This window comes from Leiobunum rupestre, chromosome 8 (assembly GCF_980474605.1).
Source record: "Leiobunum rupestre chromosome 8, qqLeiRupe1.1.hap1, whole genome shotgun sequence".
In the NCBI taxonomy this organism is placed as follows: Eukaryota; Metazoa; Arthropoda; class Arachnida; order Opiliones; family Sclerosomatidae; genus Leiobunum; species Leiobunum rupestre.
In genome coordinates this window covers 29,410,419-29,418,546 of record NC_143391.1, presented here as the reverse complement: position 1 = coordinate 29,418,546, position 8,128 = coordinate 29,410,419, and the positions used below count along the sequence as shown (strand labels likewise).

Sequence of the window (8,128 nt, the reverse complement as noted above, 5' to 3'; positions counted from 1 at the left end):
TAGTCCCACTTCGATATATATATATATATCTCGACTAGCTGAGGTTTCAGCTAGTTGAGTAAATTGGGCTTTAGAAAACGGGAACAAAATGCATTTTACATTGAATTTTTTAAATTGCAAACTATTTTTAAATAGTAAATAGGAATTTTTTTAAATTGCAAACGTTTAATAGTGCAAAATATCATATCTTGTAATATTAACATATATTTGATTTCTTTGATTAGTTTAAGATGTAATTATGATAGAGCTTTTTTGTACACAATATTTTTAGTTTCTCCGTTTGGAGTAAGTATGTACAGGTTATTTGCATCTCCAACTCTTGAGCACGCCACATAAAGCATGGGTTTCCCGCAGTTTTAGGTGAGTGCTTTATTAATTGACATTGCGAAGCTAAGATTGATTGGAAATTGCAGGCGTTTAAAATCAAATGGCATATCGGTTGGTATTATGGGTATGCGTGGAATGAATACGGCCCGGGCAAAGGTGGCTACGTGACACAGATAGAGAGGGGAGGGGGTGGGCTGAGAAAATTGAACGAACGCAATCGAAAAGGGTCGAAGGTCGTGCCATGCAGCAGCTAAGTGAGGCAATTAGAGCTAGAGAGATAAACTCCCGTGTCTCTTAATAGCCGCGTCTCTTGACAGCGTGATGTCAGGGGTTTCGGTCTTGCGGTCACCAGTTATTGGTCCCGTGGTCAAAAACTACGAAGGTTAGCAATATCAAGACGCCCCTATAACCTGACGGCAAGGGCCACAATGCCACAGGCCAAATTTCGTGTGAATCGGATAATTATCTTGGGCGTGCATAGAAGGCAACAAACCAATATATATTTATACAAACATCAGATTTTATATATAAAGACAAAACCAATATATATATATATATACAAACAGCAGATTTTATATATATATATAGATGTGGAACTAAAAACCACTTCGTCGTCGTCGTCGTTCGAGCTTTTGTCTAGTCAGTAAGGAAGGCGAAGGCGGGCCGGCGAGGAAAAAGCGACCCTCGGAACAGAGGGAAACCGAGACTGCCTTTGGCTTCGTTACTGAGGTGGTTCGACTATCTATTTTGAGCTTTTGGTTAGTCAGTAAGGAAGGCGAAGGTGGGCTGGAGAGGAAAAAGCGACCCGCGGAACAGAGGGAAACCGTGACTGCCTTTGGCTTCGTGGTTCGACTATATATTTTCTCAAAATCTGTCGCCCCTGAGAGTTGGGCCGTGTTTGTCCAAACCCGAAATTCACCCGAAATTTTCTCTTTCCGCGGCGATTTCGGAAGGGGGGGGGGATCGTATGGGGTAGTTTCAGAAGGCCTGTGAATGAATGAATGGTTTTATTTGGTTTTCGTATATAAAAAACGAACCCTTTTACAACAGGGCGGCTCCGCTAGGGGGAGCTCAACCAGCATTTTAAACAGAGGCCTGCACGGCGTCCTATTTTGCGCGTTTTAGCGCGTCTTGACGAACTGGCTCGTACCGATCTCAAAGGAGCTTCTAGCTCGCCGAGTTTTAAGCGCGCTAAATCGAGTTAAAAGAAACTCGGCGAGCTAAATCGTAGCTGCAGTTTATATTGAAATTGATAAAATATTATTCCATAACGTTGACACATTATTTGTCTCGTTTAAATTTTTACGTAGCGTATTATTTTTCGGTATTCTTTCGGGTTTTGCTTTTCACGTAGCGTATTATTTTTCGGTATTCTTTCGGGTTTTTCTTTTCACGTAGCGTATTATTTTTCGGTATTCTTTCGGGTTTTGCTTTTCACGTAGCGTATTATTTTTCGGTATTCTTTCGGGTTTTGCTTTTCACGTAGCGTATTATTTTTCGGTATTCTTTCGGGTTTTGCTTTTCACGTAGCGTATTATTTTTCGGTATTCTTTCGGGTTTTGCTTTTCACGTAGCGTATTATTTTTCGGTATTCTTTCGGGTTTTGCTTTTCACGTAGCGTATTATTTTTCGGTATTCTTTCGGGTTTTGCTTTTCACGTAGCGTATTATTTTTCGGTATTCTTTCGGGTTTTGCTTTTCACGTAGCGTATTATTTTTCGGTATTCTTTCGGGTTTTGCTTTTCACGTAGCGTATTATTTTTCGGTATTCTTTCGGGTTTTGCTTTTCACGTAGCGTATTATTTTTCGGTATTCTTTCGGGTTTTGCTTTTCACGTAGCGTATTATTTTTCGGTATTCTTTCGGGTTTTGCTTTTCACGTAGCGTATTATTTTTCGGTATTCTTTCGGGTTTTGCTTTTCACGTAGCGTATTATTTTAAGGTATTCTTTCGGGTTTTGCTTTTCACGTAGCGTATTATTTTTTGGTATTCTTTCGGGTTTTGCTTTTCACGTAGCGTATTATTTTTCGGTATTCTTTCGGGTTTTGCTTTTCACGTAGCGTATTATTTTTCGGTATTCTTTCGGGTTTTGCTTTTCACGTAGCGTATTATTTTTCGGTATTCTTTCGGGTTTTGCTTTTCACGTAGCGTATTATTTTTCGGTATTCTTTCGGGTTTTGCTTTTCACGTAGCGTATTATTTTCGGTATTCTTTCGGGTTTTGCTTTTCACGTAGCGTATTATTTTTCGGTATTCTTTCGGGTTTTGCTTTTCACGTAGCGTATTATTTTTCGGTATTCTTTCGGGTTTTGCTTTTCACGTAGCGTATTATTTTTCGGTATTCTTTCGGGTTTTGCTTTTCACGTAGCGTATTATTTTTCGGTATTCTTTCGGGTTTTGCTTTTCACGTAGCGTATTATTTTTCGGTATTCTTTCGGGTTTTGCTTTTCACGTAGCGTATTATTTTTCGGCATTCTTTCGGGTTTTGCTTTTCACGTAGCGTATTATTTTTCGGCATTCTTTCGGGTTTTGCTTTTCACGTAGCGTATTATTTTTCGGTATTCTTTCGGGTTTTGCTTTTCACGTAGCGTATTATTTTTCGGTATTCTTTCGGGTTTTGCTTTTCACGTAGCGTATTATTTTTCGGTATTCTTTCGGGTTTTGCTTTTCACGTAGCGTATTATTTTTCGGTATTCTTTCGGGTTTTGCTTTTCACGTAGCGTATTATTTTTCGGTATTCTTTCGGGTTTTGCTTTTCACGTAGCGTATTATTTTTCGGTATTCTTTCGGGTTTTGCTTTTCACGTAGCGTATTATTTTAAGGTATTCTTTCGGGTTTTGCTTTTCACGTAGCGTATTATTTTTTGGTATTCTTTCGGGTTTTGCTTTTCACGTAGCGTATTATTTTTCGGTATTCTTTCGGGTTTTGCTTTTCACGTAGCGTATTATTTTTCGGTATTCTTTCGGGTTTTGCTTTTCACGTAGCGTATTATTTTTCGGTATTCTTTCGGGTTTTGCTTTTCACGTAGCGTATTATTTTTCGGTATTCTTTCGGGTTTTGCTTTTCACGTAGCGTATTATATTTCGGTATTCTTTCGGGTTTTGCTTTTCACGTAGCGTATTATTTTTCGGTATTCTTTCGGGTTTTGCTTTTCACGTAGCGTATTATTTTTCGGTATTCTTTCGGGTTTTGCTTTTCACGTAGCGTATTATTTTTCGGTATTCTTTCGGGTTTTGCTTTTCACGTAGCGTATTATTTTTCGGTATTCTTTCGGGTTTTGCTTTTCACGTAGCGTATTATTTTTCGGTATTCTTTCGGGTTTTGCTTTTCACGTAGCGTATTATTTTTCGGTATTCTTTCGGGTTTTGCTTTTCACGTAGCGTATTATTTTTCGGTATTCTTTCGGGTTTTGCTTTTCACGTAGCGTATTATTTTTCGGTATTCTTTCGGGTTTTGCTTTTCACGTAGCGTATTATTTTTCGGTATTCTTTCGGGTTTTGCTTTTCACGTAGCGTATTATTTTTCGGTATTCTTTCGAGTTTTGCTTTTCGCGTACCGTATTATTTTTCGGTTTTCTTTCGCGTATTGAAAGTTAGCGAGTTTTTCTTTTCGCCCGTATTCTTTACCGTATTATTTTTCGGTATTCTTTCGAGTTTTGCTTTTCGTGAACCGTATTATTTTTCGGTAAGTAAGATTTAAAAACCCAACAAAACCCGCTAACATAAGCTACTAACAGACCACCAATTTGGATTTAGAGCCAATTGCAATACAGAACTGACCATTGCAAGAGTGTATAAACTCATTTTGAACGCAATAGACTCTTCAAAAAAGGCCTTTGACAGTGTATCCCATAAGAGGCTTGTGCAAAAACTATAATGTTTGGGTCTGAGGGGCAAGGCACTGAGTTGGATTAAGAGTTATCTTGATAAAAGACATTGCATCACAAAAATTAGAAATAATCTTTCTAAACCAAAGCCAATTGTTATCGTGGTCCCTCAAGGATCAGTTCTATCCCCGACACTATTTAATTTATACATCAACGATATTGTTAATAAAATACCTTTTGGACGCCTAACATTGTATGCCGATGATGGTTTACTCTTAATCGAAAACTTTGACTTATCGTCTTTAATTAGAGCAGGTAATGAAACATTAGGCTCAATTAACTCATGGCTCTTGTCCAATGGACTAAAACTAAATTAAAACAAAACAGAATACATAGTTTTCTCAAATGTCAGAAAATCAATCTGTCCAATATATGCAACATACAAATTTTGGGCGACGTATTAAAAAGAGTCTACAAATATAAATATCTAGGTGTCTGGTTCAACAGTCAATTAACTTGGAATGAACAAACAAATCAAATCTGTAACAAATTAACTACCTCTTCATACTTATTATATAGATATAAAAACATATTTCCCAGAACGATCCTTTTTCAATGGTATTTTAGTTTTTTCTATTCCCACCTAACATACGGTTTAGTCTCTTGGGGCAATACTGCAAAATCTAATTTAAACCAAATTTTAAAAATACAAAAAAATATTTATAACGTCGAATGGAAACACCCCACTAAAAACTTATTTCAAAAAGGAAGGCTCTTAAATGTAAATAAAATTAAATAGTGTCGGGGATAGAACTGATCCTTGAGGGACCACGATAACAATTGGCTTTGGTTTAGAAAGATTATTTCTAATTTTTGTGATGCAATGTCTTTTATCAAGATAACTCTTAATCCAACTCAGTGCCTTGCCCCTCAGACCCAAACATTATAGTTTTTGCACAAGCCTCTTATGGGATACACTGTCAAAGGCCTTTTTTGAAGAGTCTATTGCGTTCAAAATGAGTTTATACACTCTTGCAATGGTCAGTTCTGTATTGCAATTGGCTCTAAATCCAAATTGGTGGTCTGTTAGTAGCTTATGTTAGCGGGTTTTGTTGGGTTTTTAAATCTTACTTACCGAAAAATAATACGGTTCACGAAAAGCAAAACTCGAAAGAATACCGAAAAATAATACGGTAAAGAATACGGGCGAAAAGAAAAACTCGCTAACTTTCAATACGCGAAAGAAAACCGAAAAATAATACGCTACGTGAAAAGCAAAACTCGAAAGAATACCGAAAAATAATACGCTACGTGAAAAGCAAAACCCGAAAGAATACCGAAAAATAATACGCTACGTGAAAAGCAAAACCCGAAAGAATACCGAAAAATAATACGCTACGTGAAAAGCAAAACCCGAAAGAATACCGAAAAATAATACGCTACGTGAAAAGCAAAACCCGAAAGAATACCGAAAAATAATACGCTACGTGAAAAGCAAAACCCGAAAGAATACCAAAAAATAATACGCTACGTGAAAAGCAAAACCCGAAAGAATACCGAAAAATAATACGCTACGTGAAAAGCAAAACCCGAAAGAATACCGAAAAATAATACGCTACGTGAAAAGCAAAACCCGAAAGAATACCGAAAAATAATACGCTACGTGAAAAGCAAAACCCGAAAGAATACCAAAAAATAATACGCTACGTGAAAAGCAAAACCCGAAAGAATACCGAAAAATAATACGCTACGTGAAAAGCAAAACCCGAAAGAATACCGAAAAATAATACGCTACGTGAAAAGCAAAACCCGAAAGAAAACCGAAAAATAATACGCTACGTGAAAAGCAAAACCCGAAAGAAAACCGAAAAATAATACGCTACATTAAAAGCAAAACCCGAAAGAATACCGAAAAATAATACGCTACGTGAAAAGCAAAACCCGAAAGAATACCGAAAAATAATACGCTACGTGAAAAGCAAAACCCGAAAGAATACCGAAAAATAATACGCTACGTGAAAAGCAAAACTCGAAAGAATACCGAAAAATAATACGCTACGTGAAAAGCAAAACTCGAAAGAATACCGAAAAATAATACGCTACGTGAAAAGCAAAACCCGAAAGAATACCGAAAAATAATACGCTACGTGAAAAGCAAAACCCGAAAGAATACCGAAAAATAATACGCTACGTGAAAAGCAAAACCCGAAAGAATACCGAAAAATAATACGCTACGTGAAAAGCAAAACCCGAAAGAATACCGAAAAATAATACGCTACGTGAAAAGCAAAACCCGAAAGAATACCGAAAAATAATACGCTACGTGAAAAGCAAAACCCGAAAGAAAACCGAAAAATAATACGGTACGCGAAAAGCAAAACTCGAAAGAATACCGAAAAATAATACGTTAAAGAATACGGGCGAAAAGCAAAACTCGCTAACTTTCAATGCGCGAAAGAATACCGAAAAATAATACGTTAAAGAATACGGGCGAAAAGCAAAACTCGCTAACTTTTAATACGCGAAAGAACACCGAAAAATAATAAGGTGAAAAATAATTGTTGGCCGGGGACTATATAGCGGCTGCGGGAGGGCGAAAACTAAGGGGGACAAAGGGAACGGGTTCAAGAGAGTGGGAGAGACCGAGAGCGAGGGGGGAGTAAACTTAGGGGACGGTCGTCGTCGGTCCACGGAAGCCACAAACACACAAACACACAAACATTGAGGATTGTATATAAGACTAGCCGAGAAGCCCGCCTTAATAGATTTGTTTGAATTATTATATGCTGTTAATTATTATTCTAAACTAGCGTAAATAAAATAAGCTTATACTTGGAATAAATAAATTAAACCAGGAGCAGGACCACACACGCCCATCTCTACCATTGGGCTAGGAAGGGCTAAGCCCTAGGGCGCCGCGCTCTGAATGGGCGCCGTCCGGCCCTTTATATTTGTTTATAAGTTAATTGTAAAGTATTCAATAAAGACGCGGTGATATGAAAAAGAGTGTCTGATATTATTAGCCCAGGGGCACCTGTAAGGTAAAGATGGCCCTGGGACCACAGGTAGGTTTTATTTCTACTCTCTAGTATAAAATTATTTTTCTTTATAAAGAAACGCCGGCTCACGCCGCCGCCGCCGTGGTATTTTAAGCCAACGCCGCCGCCGACAAAAAAATCGGTGTACGCCGTTCGCGCCGCCGCCGCCGACTAAAATTGACCGGCTCGCCGCCGCCGATCAAAATTTCGCGTCGTCGGGGTCTAGATTGGTAGTTGTCCTCACACGGCCTTCCACAAACTCTGCCGCCCGGACGCCTGGGATTACAGGAGTGAGCGACAACACCCGGCCGGGACTATTGCTATGGATGAAATGTCGTTAAGTGTTGTAGTTTCTTTGGCGTGGAAAAGCGACAACACGGTAGATGGAGCTGCGAAAATTAATTTTTTATATAATTTATATTATCGGCGACGCCGAGACTCGAACACAGATAGCTGCGGGCTACGTAATCTCCAAAAACCGAACAATGGCCCCGGAACTAGCCTTCTTTAAACGAAAATATTTTTACAAAAAGCTAGTTGCCGGGCGTAAAGATTTACTTTATCGTGTTTACTACTTTACTGTTTACTTAAAAAAACAAGAATAGGTATATGATAAAAACTTGCACTGGCTAAAGCTGCAGGTGATAGATCCATGTTCAACTTTCACCTAAGAAGGATCTATCATGGATTGATCAAACGGAAATAGATTCTTCTTAGGTGAAAGTTGAATTTAGTTCTAGCGCGTCGCATCGCGACAGTGGCGCCGCCTGGATTTTGCCAATTTTTCATATCGAAACCGTGTGTGATCAGAAGTAATATATAAGTGTGGCACTTTCTTATCGAAGTCGTTTATGTGTGGCACAAAATAATATTATCGCCTTCTTGGCGAACTTGTATAGTTTGTATAGTTGGTCCAGAGATTTGGTTTCATTCGATAGAA

The 8,128-nt window shown here is 38.3% G+C and overlaps 1 protein-coding gene across 1 annotated transcript in view; it reads right to left on the bottom strand.

Moving 5' to 3' along the window:
• LOC149933070 (uncharacterized) overlaps positions 1-8,128 on the bottom strand; it is a 165,848-nt gene that overhangs the window by 65,314 nt on the left and 92,406 nt on the right. The window lies entirely within an intron of this gene.